This window comes from Canis lupus, chromosome 1 (genome assembly GCF_011100685.1).
Source record: "Canis lupus familiaris isolate Mischka breed German Shepherd chromosome 1, alternate assembly UU_Cfam_GSD_1.0, whole genome shotgun sequence".
Taxonomy (NCBI): Eukaryota; Metazoa; Chordata; class Mammalia; order Carnivora; family Canidae; genus Canis; species Canis lupus.
This window is the reverse complement of record NC_049222.1, coordinates 19,604,421-19,626,488: the sequence shown is the minus strand read 5'-3', so window position 1 is coordinate 19,626,488 and position 22,068 is coordinate 19,604,421. Positions and strand designations below refer to the sequence as shown.

Here is a 22,068-nt window from a genome sequence, read left to right as displayed (position 1 = left end):
ACTTTAGGCACAGAACCCTCTAGGCCCTAACCAAGTCCAATCTTCATTTAGAGTTTTAAAGCCTAAGGTATATGGGCATAGGGTATATGAGAGTTATATGCCACAGAACACAATGGCCCTACCCATACAAGAGGAACTAATTCTTCTCCCCAAAGCCAGCCTGGCTCATATGTGACATCACAATGGCTTACTTCTCCTAGACTAAGCCTTGAGCCAAGTGCTAATACCATTTCAGTTGACCTCATGGGTAGTTTTAGAGGACTCAGGATTTGCCCTAGTCATGTCAAGTTGGCTCATTGGTTTATGCTCTATATTTGCTAACTTGAACTAAAGTCCATGAGTGTGATTAAACTGGACACATTTTTCTGGGGGCAGTTTTGTATTTCTAGAGCTCACAAAAAATAAAAAGTTTTCTTTTTACCTAATGTAGCCTGGAACTACACTAACCCTTATTTTAATTCTGAGTCAACTCACAAATATTCATTGGATACTTATTCCTACAGGAAACCTACCTTTCAAGGATGAAGCAAAAGCAAAGAAACACAGAACACTGCAGAAAAAAAGAACAACAAAAGAAAGAAAGAAAGAAGAAAAGAAAAAAGAAAAGAAAAAAGAAAATGAAGCATGGGCATAGTACTATTTTAAGAAGTCCTCAACAAAGGATCATTGAGGAGTACTGATGATGCTCAACACTATGCCGAGATGTTAAGTGAGGAGGAAGGATGTATTTTCAAGGAATATGAAACACACATGGAATATCATACTAGGAAACGACAAAGCATAGTTGGATAGATTGGGTCTAAAGCCTTGGAATGGACGAGGTATGGTTTTGCAAAGTGTCTACTATGGTATTTGTGTTTCATTTTGGGATTTTGAGATTTGGTCCAGTTGGCTACCTCTTTGGAGAAAGCCTCCCACATCCAATCTGCTAAGTAATTCGGATACCTGGATGGTTGGATACCAAGAGGGAATAATTTGTCCATCCTTCAACACAGGAACTGTTATTCATCTTAGCTGAGCATTTTGGGCTTAATACAATACTGAGATGTTCCAATCTGGGCTGTCAGATCATTCATTTTGGAAAGCTTCAGACGTACTGTTCTTTGCTTGATAAATATGAATACACTTTGCATTTAAAATTTTTATTTTCTTTATGCTCTTCTACTTTTAAAAATATCTTTATACTGAAAGCAAAGTGATCACATAACAGGGACAGGAAGTAAAGCAGGACAAGGACTCAATATCTCCTTGCTTGTGCCTGGCTCTGTGTATCGATCATACTGCTTTCTCTGCCTGTGTTGTCTAAGGGCTCATCTCTAGATGCCAAAAATGCTCTTCCTCATTCAAAACTTCTATCAGATGCCACTTCTAGAAGCCCTTCCAAATCTCTGTCTTGAGCAGTTATGATCTCTCTTTAGAACTTTCACTGATTCTCTCATAGCATTTAGCACTTTCTCCCATATATATTTACTTATATTGGCTCCTATAATATGTGTATACCATGAGTATCTTAAACAACTTAATATCCCCTGCTGCATCCAAAATTGATTATAGTTTATTATTAACAGTCTGTATTCATCCAATATTTACTGGGAATATTTACTGGATAAATACATAATTGATCAGTACAAGCAGATACTCCTAAAGAACCTAATGGGTACATCCGATCAGGACATAAAAATGGGAGGAAAAAAAATCATGTGTACAATTTAAGTAGATATATACCCTAGATAAAATGTCCAATATGTCAAATCAATGCTCAGTTCATTTGACTTAATCTGTCTCTTCAAGGTTCTGCTTCTTCTAAGAATTTCTTTTCTTTCCCTTGAAATTGTGAGAGTAATGGGGAAATGGCCCTATTAAAATATAAACATTTCTGAGTATTAGTTGTGGGTAAGCCTCTCTTTCATCTATGACTTGAAACCCAATCCCACTGATGAACTTTAAAATAAGAAAATAGAAAAAGTAAATTATCAATAAAGCAGTGCTGTCCTACCCATATATTAAAGATAAAGCAGTTATTAATAAAACAGGAAGAAAAGATACAAAGGAATATAATCTATCAGTAAATTAAAATGAATATGTGTAAAATGGCATGGGTATTAACCAGAATGACTTTTTCCTGAATGACCAAATTTAGGGTAAATATAAAAGCTACCATTTCCTGAGTACCTACTATATGCCAGGCAAGTGGAAAGTACTTTTTATATGTTGTTTATATTATATTTTATCTATTCATTCATCACAACACTTCAAAGTTAATATTATTGTTCTTCTTCTGGGAACAATATTTTTTTCCTTCCTTAAGGGAGGAAACTAAAGCTCATGAAGTTTCAAAACTTGCCTAGGCTAATATAACAAGGATGTATCATAGCCATTATAACTCACTACCTTTGGCAGTAAAAGCAAATCATAGGATTCTCCATTTCTTCTACATTTACAAGCTTAGACACACACATATCTCAGCTATGTCTCATTTCAACCTTCTTAATTAGGCCCAACTTCAAAGGATTGACTTCTGGGCTATGGCTGAGAAGTAGAGGAAGACACAAGAATTGCTGCAGATAATACTTGAAGTAAATAACTCACATCAAGGTATCCCATTGTTGACTACAGAATTTAGAGTTTATTAATATTCTTGGCTCCAATTATCTCTCCTACTATACTGAAGTTGCTTTTGTACTGCACAACAAGAAAAATGCATACTACATATATGTATATATATCCTCCTGCTACTCAAGAATGCTTTGGAAACTACAACTAAGTTTTTCTCCTTTTCCCTCTTCACTTCCTCCAAACTGCCCCTTTCTGTGCCACATCCCACAGGAAAGAGCCTTCAACATTTGGATCCGGGTAACCCTGGGAACCAAAAGGCTTGGTTTGTCTAGAAGAAATCCAGTTGAGTTCGTAGCCTAAAAAGAGATGAATCTAGAAGAATTTCAGCTAAGCATTCAAAGTTCCCACTCTTTTATCTACTGCAACTGAGTTTTGATCTATCATCCATTGTTTCAGCTACCTTAGATAATCTGTAAATACATTCCAGTTCTGGCTGTTGGGTGAAATCTCTGACTATGCATACATTAGGCTGATAGGAACAGCAGTCCTTCCATACTCAGGATGCTCAGTGCCACCTGCTGGAACAAAGGAAGGAGGATTTATCATGGGCAGAAGTTATCACTTCAGCTTCTATTAGCTCTGGTCTCCACAACCTAGAGGTACCTGAAAAGTACACTGGGGTAGTTGAAATAGATGTGAGCCTGGTTTCCATGGCACTTAAATGCTTGCATTTTGAGCCTTTGCAGAGTAGATAAAATCACCAACAAAACAAAAGGCAACAACATATTGAATGGAAGAAGATACTTGCAAGTGATATTTCCAATAAGGGGTTAATATACAAAATATATAGAGAATTTATACAACTCAACACCACTCCTAAAAGGAACTCCAACACAATCACATTTAAAAATGGGCAGAGGACCTAAGTAGACATTTTTTCCATAGAAGACATACAGATGGCCAACAGACATATGAAAGGATGTTCACCATCACTAATCATCAGGGAAATGCAAATCAAAATCACAATGAGATACCACCTCATACTTGTTAGAATGGCTAAGATTAAAAAAAAAACACAAGAAATAGCAAGTGCTGGCAAGCATGTAGAAGAAAAGAAATGCTTGTGCACTATTAGCAGAAATATAGGGATGCCTGGATGCCTTAGCTGTTCAGCATCTGCCTTTGGCTCAGGGCGTGATCCTGGAGTCCCAGGATCGAGTCCCACATGGGGCTCCCTGCATGCAGACTGCTTCTCCCTCTGCCTGTGTCTCTGCCTCTTTCTTTCTCTGTGTCTCTCATGAATAAATAAATAAAATCTTAAAAAAAAAAAAAAGAAAAGAAATGTAAACTGGTACAGCCACTGTGGAAAACAGTATGGCGGTCCCTCAAAAAATTAAAAATGGAAATACCAGATGATCCAATAATTCCATTATGGAGTATTTACCCAAAGAAAACAAAAACACTAATTTTTTTTCAAAAACAATAATTTGAAAAAAAAAATGTGTACCCTATGTTTATCAGAGCATTATTTACAATAGCCAAGATATGGAAACAACCTAAGTGTCCATTATAGATGAATGGACAAAGATGTTTTATATATATATATATATATATTATATATATATATACACATACATATATGTGAGATATATATACATATATAATGGAATATTACATAGCCATAAAAAGGATGAGCCTTTTTTGCCATTTGCAACAACATGGATGGACCTAGAGGGTATTATACTAAGTGAAGTCAGTCAAACTGAGAAAGACAAAATACCATATAATTTCACTCATATGTAGAACTTACAAAACAGAAACAAAATAAATTAATAAACAAAAAGCAGAATCAGATCTATAAACACAGAGAACAAACTGATGGTTGACAGAGGGGATGGCTAGGGTGGGTGAAATGGATGAAGGGGATTGGGAGATACAGATTTCCAGCTGTGGAATGAATAAATCGGGAATAAAAGGCACATTGTATTGATGATATATATTTCATTCAATGATATAGTAGTGTTGTATAGTGACAGATGGTAGTTACACTTGTGGTGAGCATAGCAGAAGGTATAGAGAAATTTTTTTTTATAGAGAAATTGATGTACACCTAAAACTATTGTAATATTGTATGTCAACTATCCTCAAATTTTAAAAGTTTTAATTAAAAAAAGAATTACATATTGAATATTACTCTGTATCCTTAATATATTCTAATATCTTTTTGGATTTTGAACCACACTGCTTTGCAATAATGTTTTATTCAACCATATATCAAGAGCACTTTTTCTTGTTTTTCCAGGCATATGGTCATGGTAGTTTTTTAATGTGGCCAAAATAAAATCTAAATGTGATATAACAACAGCAAAGTCAGCAAGCAAGGTACATCTCTGGGTGCTCAAGTTTGCATCTCAGTGTAAGAGACAAGAATTATTAGGGCTTGGGAGGCCAAGGATTAATAGAATGAATCACCTTATTTCCCCTAAAGGTTTGACCCAGTGTGTGATTTGTGCCTGCTAAGCTGATATAATGATGAACAATCCTTTTTGTTAATGTAGCTAAAAATGGAACATGTGGTAAGACCTTACATAACCTGAAATGACACATGGCAACTGAAGACCACTTCTCCCATGAGTTCTTGGAGCCGAAGTTAAGTTGGCATCTAATGAAAAGTGTAAACCTGGGAGCATTTACCCTGCTATCTGTACTGCACCTTCATTTAAGTTGGAACTCTCAGCTTTAATAGCATAAGAAAAATACAAACACACTATTGAAGCCAGGTTATATTAAATAAATACTTTTCACATGGATCTTTCTAACTTATTCTTCAGTGCCAAGTGCAGTGTCATCATTACCATTATTAGGAATAATAACAGCAATTAATTTGTAAGCTATCTATCATTCTGAAGACTCATATTTTATATATTAAATAATCTTACGTATAGAAAAACTTTAAACAAATGTTACTTGCAGTATATAATCTTGTTTTAGATTCTCTCAGACCAGAAAGTTACAGAAAGAAAAATGAGGAGAAATTATCTGTGTATCATAAAAAGTTATTGGCTTGTAAATAAGTCTTGGGGAAAATATCCTCAGGGTTAAGTAACTCCCTCAAGGTCACACAGTTTAGGAGAAAATATAAATAAGCCCAGTTTCCCTACCTAGTCCCAGTCTTGAGAACACAGAGAGAATGATAAGGCAAATTATAAAGTGAAAAATAAATGCTAGCTAGTGACATGAATCAAAGAAAATCTGGTTCCAAGCACAAGGAATGGAATAGTCAGTAGACTTGGCACAAGATGAGTAAGATAGAGAGTTGTTTCAGATGATGTCTGTAAGCTCAGCAGGGGATAGACCACGTGGTTCTTATAAGGAATTTTAATTTTATTCTAAGAATCATGAAAAGACCTGAACTGGTTCTAAGCAAGAGGATGATGTGAAATAATTCATAGCTTATAAAGCTCACTCTGCTGCTAGATTGAAAGGGTGAGAAAGGATGGGAAACAGAAGTGGGGAGACCAGTTGATGGTCTACTACTGTGCTGTAAGTAAGACATGACCGTGGCTTGCCCCCTGCTGCAGAGACTGCAGTCTAATTGTTCTGGAGTAAGACCTAAATACATCTTAAAAGCTGGCCAGGAAACACTAGTGACTATCCAGGGTGGAGAATCACAGGTACAGTGTAATAGCAGTGGAAATGGAGAGAAATAGACAGATTTGAGTTATTTTCAGGGTAGATTCAAGAGAACTTGATGGTGGGCTAGATGTAGGGAAGGAGAGAAAGAGAGGTGACAAGAAGTTCTTCTAGGCTTTGAACCTTAGAAACTGAGTCGGTGGTCCCATTTCATAAAATACTGACGTCTAAGAAGATAACAAGCTTGGGCAGGGTCAACAGCAAAGGCTTTGTCTCAAATATATTACATTTGAGATGTCCCTGTGAGGATGTTCAATAGTCAGTTGGATACTCAACTGTGGAGATCAGGAAAGAGGTCAGAAGTAGATATGTATGTGTACATGTGAGCATGTGCATGTATTTTCATACCTGTGTGGGCATGTGTGTGTACGTGGTCCATACAAAGATGGTGTTTAAAGCACTGGGGCCTGGGTGAGATACTTAGAAGAGGTTCTATCGAGAAGAGAAGAGAACCCAAGACTGAATCCTGAGATCCTCCTCCGCAGGGTTTGAAATTTTGGAGTACCAGAGAGGTAGTAGGAAAATCAGCATGTGCGTGGTCTCCAAGAGGAAAAAAAAAAATCTTTCAAGAAGGAAAAAAAGTCACTGTGTCATATGTGGCTGAAATAGGACACCTGAGTGGCTCAATGGTTGAACGTCTGCCTTTAGCTCAGGTCATGATGCTGGGGTCCCAGGATAGAGTCTTGCATCAAGCTTCCCACAGAGAGCTTACTTCTCGTTCTGTCTATGTTTCTGCCTCCCTCTCTGTGTCATTCATTAATAAATAAATAAAATCTTTTTAAAAAATGTGGCTGACATAGCAGGTAAGATGAAGACAAAATGGCAGATTCATAATATTAAATATTAATATTATTGTGGATATTGGCAACAGCAGTTGGTGAGAGAGGTAAGGAAGAGAGCTGATCGGGGGGGGGGGGGGGGGGTAGTTAGCCATGATAATGACCACAGGGAAGATTTCTGGGAAAGAACACAAAGACCCACAGTAGCAGCATGGGAGTAGGAACGCACTTGATCTAGCTCTGGAGGTAGGAAAGAAGGACAAGGAAGGAAGCAAAGACATGGATTCTAGTTGTTTAGTAGGTAACTCACCTGCTGCCTGATTCAGTTTTCTGAGTAAAGTTAAGTGGTGAAGCCACAAGTCAATGGAGAAGCAGAGCAGGAGGGAAGGGAGGAGTTGTTCTGGAGAATAGTATAACAAATACACCAGGGAAGTGTCATAGGAATGCCGACTGCGCATCCACTGGAGGTTTGCCGTAGGGATTTTTTTTTTTAATTTATTTATGAGAAACACAGAGAGAGAGAAAGAGGCAGAGACACAGGCAGAGGGAGAAGCAGGCTCCATGCAGGGAGCCCGACGCGGGACTCGATCCCAGGACCCCCCAGGATCACGTCCTGGGTCGAAGGCTGGCACTAAACTGCTGAGCCACCCAGGGATACTCCCGTAGGGAATTTTTAATAAGAATTGTCATCACAGGAATTTTTTTTTTCTAACAATGTTCAGCTATCTGGGTTGAGGGGCAAAGTGTGTTGGTAATTGAGTTTAATGAAGGGTTTGAGTTTGCCAAATAACTAACAAAGTGAGAGAAGGGGCAAGGAAAAGTGTTTGCAAGGATCAAAAATGGACCAAAGTAAGGAGAAAAGTGAGCACACCATTGGGGTGTGGAGGTGTAATGGACAGGGTCATGATTGGTAACATGGAAGGCGGAGTCAAAGGTTTTTCAAAAATATATTAAAGTGATAGAAAGTTGTAAGTAGAAAGGCTAAAAGAACTTCCCTGCACAAGAAAAAAAGAACAAGAACAAAAAAGGAATCAACATTTGATTTCTCATTGCTATCCCTGGATCCAAGAAGACAATGGTGTAACATTTTCAAAATAGCTTTCATCGATGTATTAATAAATTAATAATAAAATTTTTAATAAATTATTTATTATTTTTATGCAATCCTAGTGCATTTTCAAAATGAATTTCATCAACGTATTAATAAAATGCAATCCTAGTGCAACAGAAAAAGCTTATCAAAGGTTCCATTGAACATGGTGCCAGGACTCCATGCAGAACTCCCTACCCATGTAGAAGATAAAGTATTTATGGATGAAGTTCCAGATAATGATGTCTACAATTAACTCTTAAATGGTTAAGGAAAAAAAAGAGAGAGGGAGAAAGTAAATCTGGCAACGTATTAATAATTGGTGGTACTAGGTGAATCTCAGATGTTAATTTTATTACCAGATGTTTAATTAAATTAAAATTAATTAAATTTTCAGTAGATTTAAAATTAGAAAAAAAAAAAAGGTTGGGGAAAATAATAATAATGGGCATAGCCATCCTCAAAAACAAGATGAGAGGGGCTTGGGTAGCTCAGTCAGTTAAGCTTCTGACTCATGATTTTGGCTCAGGTCATGATCTCAGGGGTGTGAGATCCAGCCCCAGGTTAGGCTCCGAGCTCAGCAGGGAATCTGCTTGGGATTCTCGCTCTCCCAGTGCCCTGCTTCCCCCACCCCTTCTGCTTGTTCTCTCTCAAATAAATAAATCTTAAAAAAAAAAAAAAAAAAAAAAAAAAAAAGCAAACAAGATGAATACTTCATGTATCAAAAATGGAACCACAAAAAGAAAAGAAAAAGTAATAAGCAGGGAGGAAGGAGAAAACCCACCACACTCTGGGACTAGAAATAGGTGAGGTTGTCCAGGAGATGAACTCCTCTGGGGGATAAATCTTACAGAAAAGAAAGAGCTGAGCCAGGTGAGTGGCATGAAACCACAGGCTAGGGAAGAGCTCCCCCTGCGATGAATACATTTTTTTTTTAGAGTAGCAACCTGGCCCAGGACTCTGGAGCATGCTGTGTGAGCTGCCTCGAGGCACACTGCCACTACCTTGGAAATTCGATTTGTGAGCCCTCTGCAGGATGAGCGTCTCCCGACGAGACATGCCTTTAGACGGGGATGCTGGTGGCTGGGGAGATGTGGCTACGGAAAGGCCTTGACACAGCAGAGACCGGTCAGAACAGTGAAGAAAGAAGAAAGAAGGAGAAGGAGGAAGAGAAAAAAGACAAAAAGAGGTGGAGGCAGGGAGAAGGGAGGAAGAGGAGGAGGACTTGGGCCTGGGATCTTGAGGAATCCCACAAAGGCGCGGCCACAGAATGTTCCATGTCAGAAACTCTAGTTTAGCATCTGAGCCATCCTGAGGACAGACAGGACTTTCAGATTCAACTGCCATTTACTGAGCAATTACTAACATGTAAAGTGACCCAAAGGAAGCTCTCCCAGGTCACTCCGCCACCCTCACAGCAACTCCTAGTTAGTTGGCCGCCCCATTCTTATAGGCAGGGAGCCGGAGGCCTAGAGATGTAAAGTGACTTGCTGTAGGTCGTGTAGATAATAAATGGGAAAGTGGACAATTTTCTAAACCAATAAAAATGATTATTTATTTTATGATTATTTATTTTATTATTATTATTTCATTATTATTATTATAAATGCGATTCATGATCCTTCAAACCACCAAACGGGGTAAAGTGGGTACAAGGGTCAACAGAAATGGCCAGGAGAGGAATTGGGACTTGGTGGGACATCCAGGCTGGGTGGCATTTACGTGGGCAGAGAAGAGGGGGTGCGTTCCCAATGAGAGGCAAACCAGGGACAGGAAGGCACACGTGTGTTTAGGAGCCCGTGCTCTAGGATGAGCAGGAGCAAACAAATGACGCCCAGAGCCTAGACGCTGCGAATGAATTCTTGGGTGTGTGGCTGCAGCCCAACCCCGAGCAAACGAATGGGAGTCCGCTCCCTGCTGTCAGGGGCTTTCTCCTGGATGATTAACTGACGGTTCTCCAGCCAGGCCCCAGTTCCTCCTGGAGGTCATGACCCTCGGCGTGCACCTGCCACCGCAGACCGAGCAAGAAAACGCATTGTCTTCCTCTTTTTCTTCGGAGTTCTGCAGCTGCTGCCCTGCTTTAAGGAAATCTTTACCTAGAGTGTAAACCTGAACTTCTCTGGTTTGCAGGGTCAAAGCTTCACATTTTTGGCACATTCAGGGAAGTGGCACTTCAGAGGCTGATTCGAAAAAGCCTGCTACGCGGCACTGAGGTCTGTTCCCTCCTTCTGGCCTTTTCTCACTTGGTGGCTTTCTGACCACACTTCTCAGGGCCACAGCCCCGTCCCTGTGGCAGCGGGAGCAGTTGCCTGGAATCTTGAGGAGACGGGCAGGGTCTCTCAGGTTCTCACCGAGGTCCATCACCCTCGAGGGAAAGTAAATGGAGCTGTGGGTGCATGAATTTGTCCCTCCATTCCAACAGTCCCACAAAGACAAAACCAGTTACCAGTATGGTAACTGCCTTATTTAAAAGATTTGTGTGGCTTTCAAAGAATGAAAATTGTATTTACCAGTCACAGAAATGCTACAAGGGAAGTTTCTTAGGGCTTGTTAGCAACATTTGTCCTCCAGTTGGGGCTGAGGCATGTACCGTGAAGAAGTCTAGAAGCCAGAGACTTTTGGGACTTGAAACTAAGAATGACCATCCCATGAGCACTTGCTAGCACATCCCATGAGCACTGTAGCACAGAAATCATCTCAGTTAAATTTATTTTACCCTAACTATGACTTTTTTTCATTCATTCATCAAACATCTGTTTGTTGTGAGCCTGTTGTGTCCCAGACACTATTCTAGGGGAAGGAGGACACGAAATAAACAGGATGAATAAATAAATCACATAGTGAGGTAGGAGGTGATAAGAGCTGTGGGAATAATTGATGAGGAGAGAGGGGTTCAGAAATCCCGGAGTGAAGCAGGTAGTGAGCATGAAGATCCCATCAGGAAGGTACATGGTGACAAACAGGAGAACAAGGGGGCGAGCCATGGCGTACCTTGGAAGAAGAAGAATATAGGCAGAGGGGCCCACCACCGACTTGGATTAACATAAACAGGGAAAATAAAGAAAATTTATTGGAAGAGTCTCCAGAATTTAAGAAAAAATGAGAATTGCATATTATTTTTGGGGCCACGTAGAACCATGACCCCCCAGGGTGTCTGTGCCCCAGTCCCAGGGAGCAGGCAATGTGATAGTTAATGAGGCAGGGACGATTAAAATTAGAGTAGGATTAAAGTTCCTAATCAGCTGACTTCCAAATGGGCAGATTACCCTGGTTTGGGGGGTTGGGCCCAGTGTCATCATCAGGGGTCTTTAAAATGCCAAGAGGGAGGCAGATGAGAACCAGAGAGACCCAACTGGGAAGGACCTGTCTGGACAGCGTTGGACTTGAAGGTGGAGGGAGGGGCCGTGTGCCAGCGAGCCCGGCAGCCTCCAGAAACTGCTTCTAGGCCCAGAAACAAGTTCTCCACTAGAACCTCCGGGAAGGAATGCAGCCCTGCGCACACCTTGACTGTGGCCCAGGGATACTTGGCGAAGTTTGGGGTGGCACCTGTATAGCCACATAGGAAACCACCCAAAGCTGAGCTACAGAAACTTCCCGAGGCTGGTCAGGCAGGCCTGGGGGTGCAGCGGGGTAGGAGGTAGGCTGATGCTTTTGGATGACCCAGCATGAACCAGCCCCGGCCACGCTGCTCACCTGGGTGATGGCTTCTTCTAGGGATCGTACCTGGGGAGCACCTGCGGCAGCCCGGCCGCAGCCAAGCCACAAAGGGCGGGAAGCAGGTGGGATCAGGGGGGGCAGCTGGCTGTCTCACCTGCAATTGAGACGATCCCGTGTGCTATTAGGTAGGAAGCCCCAATTTACAGAGGCGGGGGTGGGGGGGTACTGAGCTCCTAAATAACTTTCCCAAGTTGCAATAAGTGAGATTTGACTTCAAGCTTCTTTGCCTTCAAGACCCAGATTTTTATCAGCTCAGCCAAACTGCTCCAGTGAAGCCTGGCCCCTAGTGATGCTGTTCCGGTGTCAATGCGTCACCAAATCCCTGCAGTGGTGTGTGTTCAGGTGGCCTCATTTGTTGACCATGTTGTGTTAGTCAAGAGCATTGCACCTTCCATGAAAACACGAGAGCACTGGCCCGTGTTGCAGGTTTGCAGGTCAAGCCAGTCGGGCCATGGCATGGGCCTTGGGTCATTACCGTTCTCTCTCTCTCTGGGCCTGGTCTTTTCAACTCTCCCCCTGCCTTTTTCCATCTCTGAGGGACCAAAGGGATTTTCCTGACTCTCCAGCTGTAGGGTTCTGTTTAATTAAATAAGGAATATTTACACGACCTAGTCGGGCTCGCTCATGATCTTACTACTTTTTAACCCAAGTTTCTATGCTTTTTCTCATCCTTTGAGATTCAAGTTGAGCTACTCTCTGTGCACACATAGGTAGCAGGCCATCTGTTATTTCTGCCTGCCAGCGTTCCCCCCTCTTCTCTTGCTAAGAGTGGCCTCATTTTTCTGTGAGAACCACCCCACCCCCCTGCATCAGTCTTGGTAGCTCTGTCAATCAAAGTGTCACAGCCTCTCCTGGCCCAGAGGTAGCACAAGACTCCAGCTTAGCCAGTCGGACTTCCTGGGAACTTGAATCTAGAGAGCAGTGACCCAAAAATGAAAAGTGATTAAAGCTGGTTCCCCAGCATGTTTCATGGTCAATGTCTTTTCTGAGACCAAGAATTGTTGGGGAGTTTTCTGTAAATACGATGCTGCCCAATTTTCACTTCTTCTTAGAGTCAGTAAGCTCTCCATGATCTTCCAACAAATTATTTTTAATTTTCCTTGCTAATGTCGGCGCAAGTCAGTGTCGGTTACTTGCAATTAAAACAAACAAATAAACTTAACTGATAAAATCTTGCCTCTTGACTAACTAGCTTAATTTACTTAAGGCTTTAATATTTTGTGCTTCAAAGGCTCTTTGCTATGTTACTAAATATGACTACCCTCCATTAATTAAGATGTAGATTTTGCTACTTAATATGGAATTTATTTTTCTCTACCCGTGTGGAGTTTTTTAAATTATAAACCCCAGGGTTGGAATAAAGCAATGTACCCTGCAATTTATCTGATAACCAATCTTTCCTTTATTTAGCACTTTCCCCCACACACACACCCTTTTTAGGAATAAGTGACTAGAGATATGGTCCAAAATTTCAAGCCAGGGTCCCTTTCTTATTTGCTTTATACTTTACAGAAAACTCCCCCCAAATTCAGCTACCTATTTGTATGGTGTCTACATAAAAGTAAAATTCTGGAGTGAAGGCAGCCTCTTGAAAACACAAAATGGTACTTGGAGAGAGTAATTTATTGTATGTTAATATCTGTTAGTATTAACACTTTCATTTGGATTCCTTTGTCATAATAGTGGCGTAACATAGTCACAAATGTTAAGTTCTGGCCAATGTTATATAAGCAGATTTGCTGCATACCAGTTCCATTTTCTCCTCCTTCTTGCAGAATGGATTATCGATATGATGGCTGGAGTTCAAGCAGCCATCTTGTGCCATAAATTGGAAATCACAGACTGAGTATAGTGGAGCATCAAGAGAGAAGGTGCCTGAGTCCCTGAGGCTGCTCTGCTAGCCCTGGGCATCCAAACCTTTTTATGTAGATAAAAGAAAAATATATTCTTATCTTGGTTAAACCCATGTTACTTGGATTTTCTGTCAGTTGTAAATACCATAGAAATTTAAACCCTAAGTGATATAGCTAGCTATATTCCAAATAGAGTATTTACCTCCCACCCCTCCTCCTTGTCCAATATGCACACTTCCCTTAGCCTCCTTGGATGATTTTAAATATGGTATAGGATAAATTGCATTTAATTGACAGTAAAACTCTATGCAACACATATGTTAAATATTAAACATGCTCATTATACCTGTAATGAATACATAGTCAATATTCCTAGATAGGCTTGGACTTGAGCTTCACCTCACCCACACCCACTGAAGCTATTTTCCATCCCTGATCTACAGATCAAGGTCTCAGGCTGAATGGGCCTCCCTACTCCTGCCATGCAACTTTATGGATTTCCTGAAACCCTTTGGAAGATTCCAACTTTGGTCTTCTTCAAGATCATACAGTTTTAATTCTGACTTTACCACGTATGCATCCTTTGGCTTTGGGAGGTATATTGAATCTCTCAGTGTCTCGATTTTCTAACCTACAAAAATGAGAATTGAGTTGTCATAAGGATTGAACAAAATAATGTATATAAAACTTTTATTTTTATTTATTTATTTATTTATTTATTTATTTATTTATTTATTTATTTTTAAATTTATGATAGTCACACAGAGAGAGAGAGAGAGAGGCAGAGACACAGGCAGAGGGAGAAGCAGGCTCCATGCACCGGGAGCCCGACGTGGGATTCGATCTTGGGTCTCCAGGATCGCACCCTGGGCTAAAGGCAGGCGCCAAACCGCTGCACCACCCAGGGATCCCTATATAAAACTTTTAAAGTGTGATGTGTAGTGACTCCTCTAACAGTAAATTCAAAATAAATTTGAATTCATTCAAATTATGACTGTAATTTCATTCCAAAAGGGAAAATATGGAATTCATGAAGAGCTTGACAAGGGAAAACTCTGCTATTTGAGGAGATAGTTGGACAGAAGCCTAGATTGAGTACTGACTTCCTAACCATCACCCCAAAACCAAGGTCCTATTTCATGATAAGGAGATAGCTTTGGGTGCAAAGATATTTATCATCCTCCTTTCTCATCCTTTTAATTTAAAATAGCTTTGTATCAAGTAGGTCTTGTTGTCTTCTTAGAATCCCAGAGGGCAGCAGAGATGTCTTCTTGAAAGTAGAGTTCCTTGGAGTTGAAGATGGTTTACTCATTTCAGTTGTCTCTGCTCCATCTTGGCTTATTCTGCTTTCCTGACTCACCAGTCTCTCCCAGGGGGTCCTGATAAGTCAAAAATACCATAAAGAGGCCAAAATGCCTTCCCCCAACTGACCAGAAGAACTACTCTCTCCTCGGCCTTCAAGGACACCCCTAGACTTTCTGAAATGAGGAATTTGCATACAGTGTTTTGCAAATGGATATCTTTTAAAACTTTATTTTCCTTAAATTCTTTTGTCTACCTTATAAAGTCATTAGATTTTTTTAAAGTGTCCTTTTTAATAAACAGCCATCCTTGAAACTACATAAAACATGGCAAACAATTCTCAGTGGAACTATTTGCTTTCCAATTAATACAAAACTATATGGTAGAGAATTGAGGATTTAAGGGATTTGAGCTTTTTGACTTTTTTTTTTTTTTTAAGGAAAAAACAATGTAGCCCTCATTTAACAATGTCTCTTGGTGGCGTCGAACCAGTTCCTTCTTAGTGTTATCTGATTCTGGCAAATTTACCGGGAAGATAAGATTACAGTGCCCACACTCTTCTTTTCAATCTTTCCAGAACCTTATTTGTATCTCTATGTCAACAGAGGGAAGAAAAGATAGTGTTTCATTTGGAGCGGCCTACAGCTACTGGCATGCTCCTTAATTAGTGTCTGTGACCAGTTAGCATTGTTTAGATTTCATTCAACACACTTACCCAGAAATGCGCTCCTTCTCGGCTGCTGTGGTATGCACCAGCTGTCTTTAATCTCTCAGGACCCAATTCACAGACCAAAAATTCTGTTATGAGCACAAATGTCTGAGAGTGGGCTTTTGTTTATTTTTTGCTTAGGAGACAACTTTCATATATATATTTCTGCCATTAAAAATAAATGAGTAAATAAGTACCCAAACAAACACAACAGGCAAAAAGCAGAGTGTCTCACTTCCAACTACACTACACTTTGGCTTATATGGAAGTCGCACCTCTTTTTTGGTCCAGTAATTACTTCTCTTCTCTTAGAAATGCTACACGTGTTCCTAAATGCCATTCTGAAGACTAAACAAATCCATGACAAAGAAGAAGGACAAAGAAGCTTATGGTTTCAGGCAAAAAGAACATTATTTCCATTGGCCAAGCCACGCACATTCCAGTTCTTAGAAAAGCCTGCCGCTGAACGCTACCTTAGTTCACATTCTCCCTTTCTGAATGTGTGAGCAGGGCTGTCAGCAGGCAGTGCTTGCCCACGCACCTGGGTGCTTTCCCCTCGTTCCAATACGTGGGGCAATGGGGAAACACAGTTCTTCCACAAGGTTATGTGGAACTGGGTGCTGGTGGTAAGGCGATCCCAGCGCCCACTGGAGCCTGGATTCTGCATTCCCCCAGTAACTTACTCACATTGCATATGACTTCTGTCCCTGTGACTTCATCACGTTACAATGCCAGCACTCGGTACAGTTTTGGCCATGCGGTGAGCAGTCAATATCTGTTTAATGAATAATAATGAAAAGCAACACTTTATACATGTGTATTATCTGCCAGGCACTGTACCAAGGCTCTTGCAAATATTAACTTGTTTAATCCTCACGACAGTGCTAAACCGTAGCAGTTATTATTGTTCCAACCTACAGTTGAGGAAACTGGGACACAGAGAGAGAAAGCAACTGGTTCTTAAGTGGCAGAGTTGGGATTTAAATCCAGGAAACCAGATTCCAGAAGGTACGGCTTTGACCCACCACACCACCCTTCTTCTCTCTCCCCACCTTCAACCCCCAGGCCTTTCTTTTTTTTTTTTTTTTTTTTAAATTTTATTTTATGATAGGCACACAGTGAGAGAGAGAGAGTGGTGCAGAGACACAGGCAGAGGGAGAAGCAGGCTCCATGCACCGGGAGCCCGATGTGGGATTCGATCCCGGGTCTCCAGGATCGCGCCCTGGGCCAAAGGCAGGCGCCAAACCGCTGCGCCACCCAGGGATCCCCCCCCCCAGGCCTTTCTGCCTCACCTCACCCGGGTGGTGGTCCCTGAGGTCTCTTCTGTTCTATAAAGTGTGGTTCTAGCCTATGATTCTTGGAGAGCTGGTGGGGCACAGAGAATCTTCCATTACCCACCCATTCCCCCTCCCTTAACATTCCTTGACCTTAAATTCTTGGTAAGATTACATAAGGGAGCATCGAACCATGATTTGCCCTTCTTCCAGAAATAAAAATCTTCCATAAAAAATACAAGCATCAGAACAAACAAGAAAATTGCACATGGTCCCCATTCCTCCAGTATCATTTTAATATAAAATTAGTTCACAGGTATAAGGATTCCTAGAATTCTATTCAATGGCTGAACATTACCAAAAAGGAACCAGCACAGATAGCCAGGGATCTATGACAACACAAAGGGCCCTTAATAATATGCGAGAGACCAGAAAGCACAGGCTGAGTCCTGAGCCAGCCACTGAAGAAGGTGTTAGGGAACCACAGAGGGAAGGGAGAAAGTAGAGGCTATAAACATGTGTATTTGTTTTTCCCAAGAAGCTAGGCTATGAGGGAAAGGAGGGAGGGCCAGTGGCAACAACTGGAACATAGAGATGAAGGGAGATCTGTTTAAGGATTAATAAATAGGTCCTTGGATTGCTGAGAAGTAACCTGTTGATAGTAAGAGATGGGAAATATCAGGTGATGGGGAAGGATAATGTATAAAACGTTAGTCTGGTCCTCCTTAGATAGGAGGGGATGGGATGGAGAAGAATCTTGACGAGAAGGAAGGGCACCTTTTCCTTTTACAAAGAAGTGAGAACATGAGTTTCACATGGTCTCAGCTGGTTCACTTCTCAGACTGCAATCTTGAGGTAACAGGCATAGAAAACTGAAAACCGTCTTTGGGAGGCTTTACTGACCCCACCAACAGCTTCTCCAGAAGCAAAGGAAAAACTTGTTGCAAACTGTTAGTGGCTACTGTTGAGTATATTAAAATGAGGTGCCCCATTTTATAGCTATAAACAGGTATTCAAACAGAAACATGGAGGTCTAGGGAATGGGACCCCAAACAGCTGATGTTGCTCTCAATCAGCCATCTGGGTCCTTAAAGGAAATATGTGTGCAAAAAAGAAAGCAAGGCTAAGTGACACATTCCATGAACGTATATTATACACTCCCTGTGTGTAGGGCACAGGTGCTAGGGATACAGCAATGGACAAAATAAAGTCCTGTTCTCTTGGGATTTACATTCCATCTCCAAATTTATCAAGAAAAGCGTGACCTCCGATTGTCAGCCAAGCTGTCTATCCAGCCTCCTGCCATCTCAGAGACCACCCTGAGATGTGAGAATGGCTGCACCTGCCATTCTTAATGGCAAACAAGAGAAAGTGAAAGAGGCAGAACGTTTGCCCTCACAAAGAAAGCAGAACTGGTGAAGGCCACCTGTCCCAACAAGGAGGAGGGAAGGAAGCTGCCACTTCCTGGCAATAACCTGGAGATGCAGAGACGGGGCTGCTGATGGGCTTTAACAAGCCCCCCCCCCCCCCCCCGCCCCAAGCAGGAGCCCGAGGTCTTCTCTGGCCTCAGGAACCCAAGAGAGATCAGTAAGAGTCCATACTCATGCATACTAGGACCCTAACCCCACACAACAAGGGCACTGAAACCTCTAGGCAGTGACCATTTAAATGTTCTAAAACTGTTACCCAGTCTCCAAGGTCAGCACTCAAATAACACAGTCAGTAACATAAAATACTTCAGGTTGAGATAGAAAGTAGAAGATTTCCCATTATTTTCCTTTAGATTCCCAACTCGTCATAAAGAAGAAGTTAAGTTGGTCTTCAACACCACTTATGATCTTGACTCAATCTATCTTTTTGATCATGAGCTGCAGTTTATCCAAAGTACATTTTATATTTGCTGTTTTCTTGTTGGCTCCAGACCCTAGCTTGATCTGTGTATTCCTTTGTCTTTGCTTCAAAAGCATAATCTCCCATCCAACATGTACTCTCTCTTCCCCACATTTTGTTTCTAAAGATTTTATTTATTTATTCATGAGAGACACAGGCAGAGGGAGAAGCAGGCTCCCTGCAGGGAGCCCGATGTGGGACTGGATCCCCGGACTCCAGGATCATGCCCTGGGCCGAAGGCAGGCACTAAACCACTGAGCCACCCAGGGATCCCTTCCCCATATTCTTTTTAAGAGATTTGCTAAGTTAATTAATTAATTAAGTTATTTATTAATTAATTTATTACATTTGTTTCTTCCCCACATTATTACACAGCTCCTTCTCCCACCCCAACTCTTCCATGTGGCTTTCTCCAGCCAACCTCAGCCCATGGCACTCTCCTTTCTCCGAACTCACAGAATGTCCATTATTTGTAGCTAAAAGCATTCTGGATCCAATGCTAATGTGTGGGTGCATAGGTTTTCCCCCACACATCCAACAGGCCAGTCTTCATCACAGCTGGGTACCCTACAATTTAACTTACTTCTGACACTACCTGTCTGGAGATTTCAGATCCCACAGGCGAAGGTCTTGTGCCCACAAGACTGCCCCACTCCCCACTTTAGATGTCACTTGTGAATTCAGGTTGTCACCCATACTTCTGACCAACTGGTTACAGACAAAAACTTCCCATGGCTTCCTCCTCAGGTCAGTTCATTTGCTAGAATGGCTCATCGTTCTCAGAGAAATATTTTTGTTGCTAGATCACCAGTTTGTTATAAAAGGACATAACTCAGGAACGGCCAGATTGAAGAGATGCTCAGGGCAAAGTATGGGGAAAGGGCGCAGAGCTTCTAAGCCCTCTCCAGGGGCCATTTTTCTGGAATCTCTCTGTGTTCCCCATCCGAACCCTATCCCTGTGGGTTTTATGGAGGCTTCATTGTACGGCCATGATTGATTAAGTCATGGGCCATTGGAGATTGATTCAACCTTCAGCCTTTCTCCTCTCCTCTAAGATTGGAGCAGGGCAGGGTGGGTGGTGGACTCAAAGTTTCAACCCTCTAAGGACACTGTTGGGCCCCCTGGCAACCAGCCCCAATCCTTAGGAAACCTAAGTGCTTTTGAGATGTTACCTCATTAACATAACAAAAGACACTTTGGTAACTCTCAGCACTTAGGAAATTTCAGGGGTTTTAGGAGCTCTGTGCCAGAAATGGGGAGGAAGACCAAATACATATTTCTTACTATAAATCACACTATCACAGTAGCTTTCCCTGAGATTTAGCACTTAGGGTCATGTGTCTATGCCTTGCTTCCCCTGATAAATTATAACTCCATAAAGAAGTCCTCAGTAAGCTGAAAACACCTAACCAGCCCCTTGCACATATTTAGTATGCAATAACCATTTTTATTTTAAAAACTACATATACCTTGTTTATCTTATAGAGGATTTAAACAGGTGGCTTCTGTATATTGATTGATTGGATGATTCATTAAAGGATTGCTCATATATATGTATATATATATAAACTCGGGGTTCATACAGCATAAAAGGCCCTCAGTAAATGAGGCAGATCACCAGTGCCAACCTGCTCAATCATGGGCTGCAAGTTTGAAGGTAAATTACAGTATAACTTGTACCCTTTTGCTGCACAGGTGTAGAATCTGAGGTTAAATTTCCTCTTGTACCTGTAACACACATAATGAAACAAATATAGAAACAAATAATAGAGAAGTAAGTTATAGATGGTCCTTTAGAAGTCAATTTCATCTGCGCATCTAACCATAAAAGCAGCATCTGCTCTGCTAAATACAGGTGTTTTATATCCTTGTCATTAATTGGAGGGGACATTATGTCATCATACATCAACAGTTAAGGTTGGTTAAAGTGCCACTTATCTCAGGTGCTGTCATTAATCAGGTTCTTTTCAGCTTGGTGACTCCAGAGGCTTGGCTCAAAGCTGCTCTATGTGAATGGGCTTTCCCTATGGGTTTAAGGTGTCTTTTTATTATCATTTTTTTTTATATTATCATTTTGAATGAAAACCTTGGAACCCCGACAGAAGTGGCCATTAAGGTAACTGTTCTGATGTTTCAGAGAAGAGAAATGTTTCCCCCATCATCTTCATCTCCCCCACTCTCCTGCGCCTCCACCAAATAGCCACCCTGGATAGAAGGCACAGCAACACAAGCTGTTGTCTCACCACGGTTTAACCCATTAATGGATTTCACTGAACCAACTATAGTCCATCTGGCACTTACACAGAGCTGGAGGGCAGCACCTTCTCTTTCTGCCTCACACTATTTCACCCCAATACTTTCCTAGCTACCCCAAATCCACGGTATGATGTCCATGCCAGATGGACTTCCAGGGTGCATTTTTCCTTCGTCTCTACTTTCATTGAGAAGACCCGTCCTTTATTGTGTTCCTTCAAGGCCACTGGAAGTAGCATACATCATTCTAGGTTAAGTTGTCAGGGACAATGATGGTGGCCTTTATACTCTCATCACCTAAACTCTAAAAATTAACATAAAATGTTCAGGCATCAGGTTGATAACTCAAGCGGGGAGCCATTTGGTCCATATCAAATTCTCACTCCAGGAGCCAGCACAATGCTCTGAAAAGAAAATTCCCTACATACCGCAAGTTGGAGTCTCTGATCATCTCAATCTGTGCCAAAGATTGGAAGAATAAGGGGGAGGGTATTTTTATCATTTATTTATTCACTCAGTGGATATTGTATGGCCTGTGAGGTGCTGTGTTAGTATCATACAATGACTACCAGAAACTGACACAGCCCTTGCTCTCAAGACTTTATAGGGTGAATGGGGGAGAAATGAACCAAATGGCAATTTAAAAACAAAAAGGCAAAATCGTAACTGTGAGTAGTTAGTTCTTCAGAAGAAAATGTTATGTATCCATATAAATGACCAAACATACTCTGATCGGAAGTATGAATAAAGATCTGTCTCAGAAAATGGGGTGCAAGGAAGAGTTTTCATAGAGAAGGAACAGCAGGCACAGAGTGTGGTGGGAAGAGAAAGTGGGGCCCAAACCAGAAACTGGGCCCCTGTAGGCAAAATCCTAAGATGCTCCCAAGGTTGTCATTCCCGGGGTACACACAGCCTGCATAATTTTTGAGGCTGTGGCTGATGGATTTTGTTC

At 41.3% G+C, this 22,068-nt stretch overlaps 2 long non-coding RNA genes across 2 annotated transcripts in view; one reads left to right on the top strand and one right to left on the bottom strand.

Moving 5' to 3' along the window:
* The first annotated feature begins 212 nt into the window (after positions 1–212).
* Positions 213–5,318, top strand: LOC111090614. Its single transcript, XR_005353035.1, has 3 exons — positions 213–821; positions 2,496–2,595; positions 5,115–5,318. It is a non-coding gene; the product is annotated as an uncharacterized LOC111090614 (long non-coding RNA).
* Positions 5,319–16,395: 11,077 nt separating this feature from the next.
* LOC102153304 overlaps positions 16,396–22,068 on the bottom strand; it is a 73,451-nt gene continuing 67,778 nt past the window's right edge. Inside the window, exon 3 of the long non-coding RNA XR_005353034.1 lies at positions 16,396–16,474. This is a non-coding gene — a long non-coding RNA (uncharacterized LOC102153304). The remainder of the gene's footprint in view (positions 16,475–22,068) is intronic.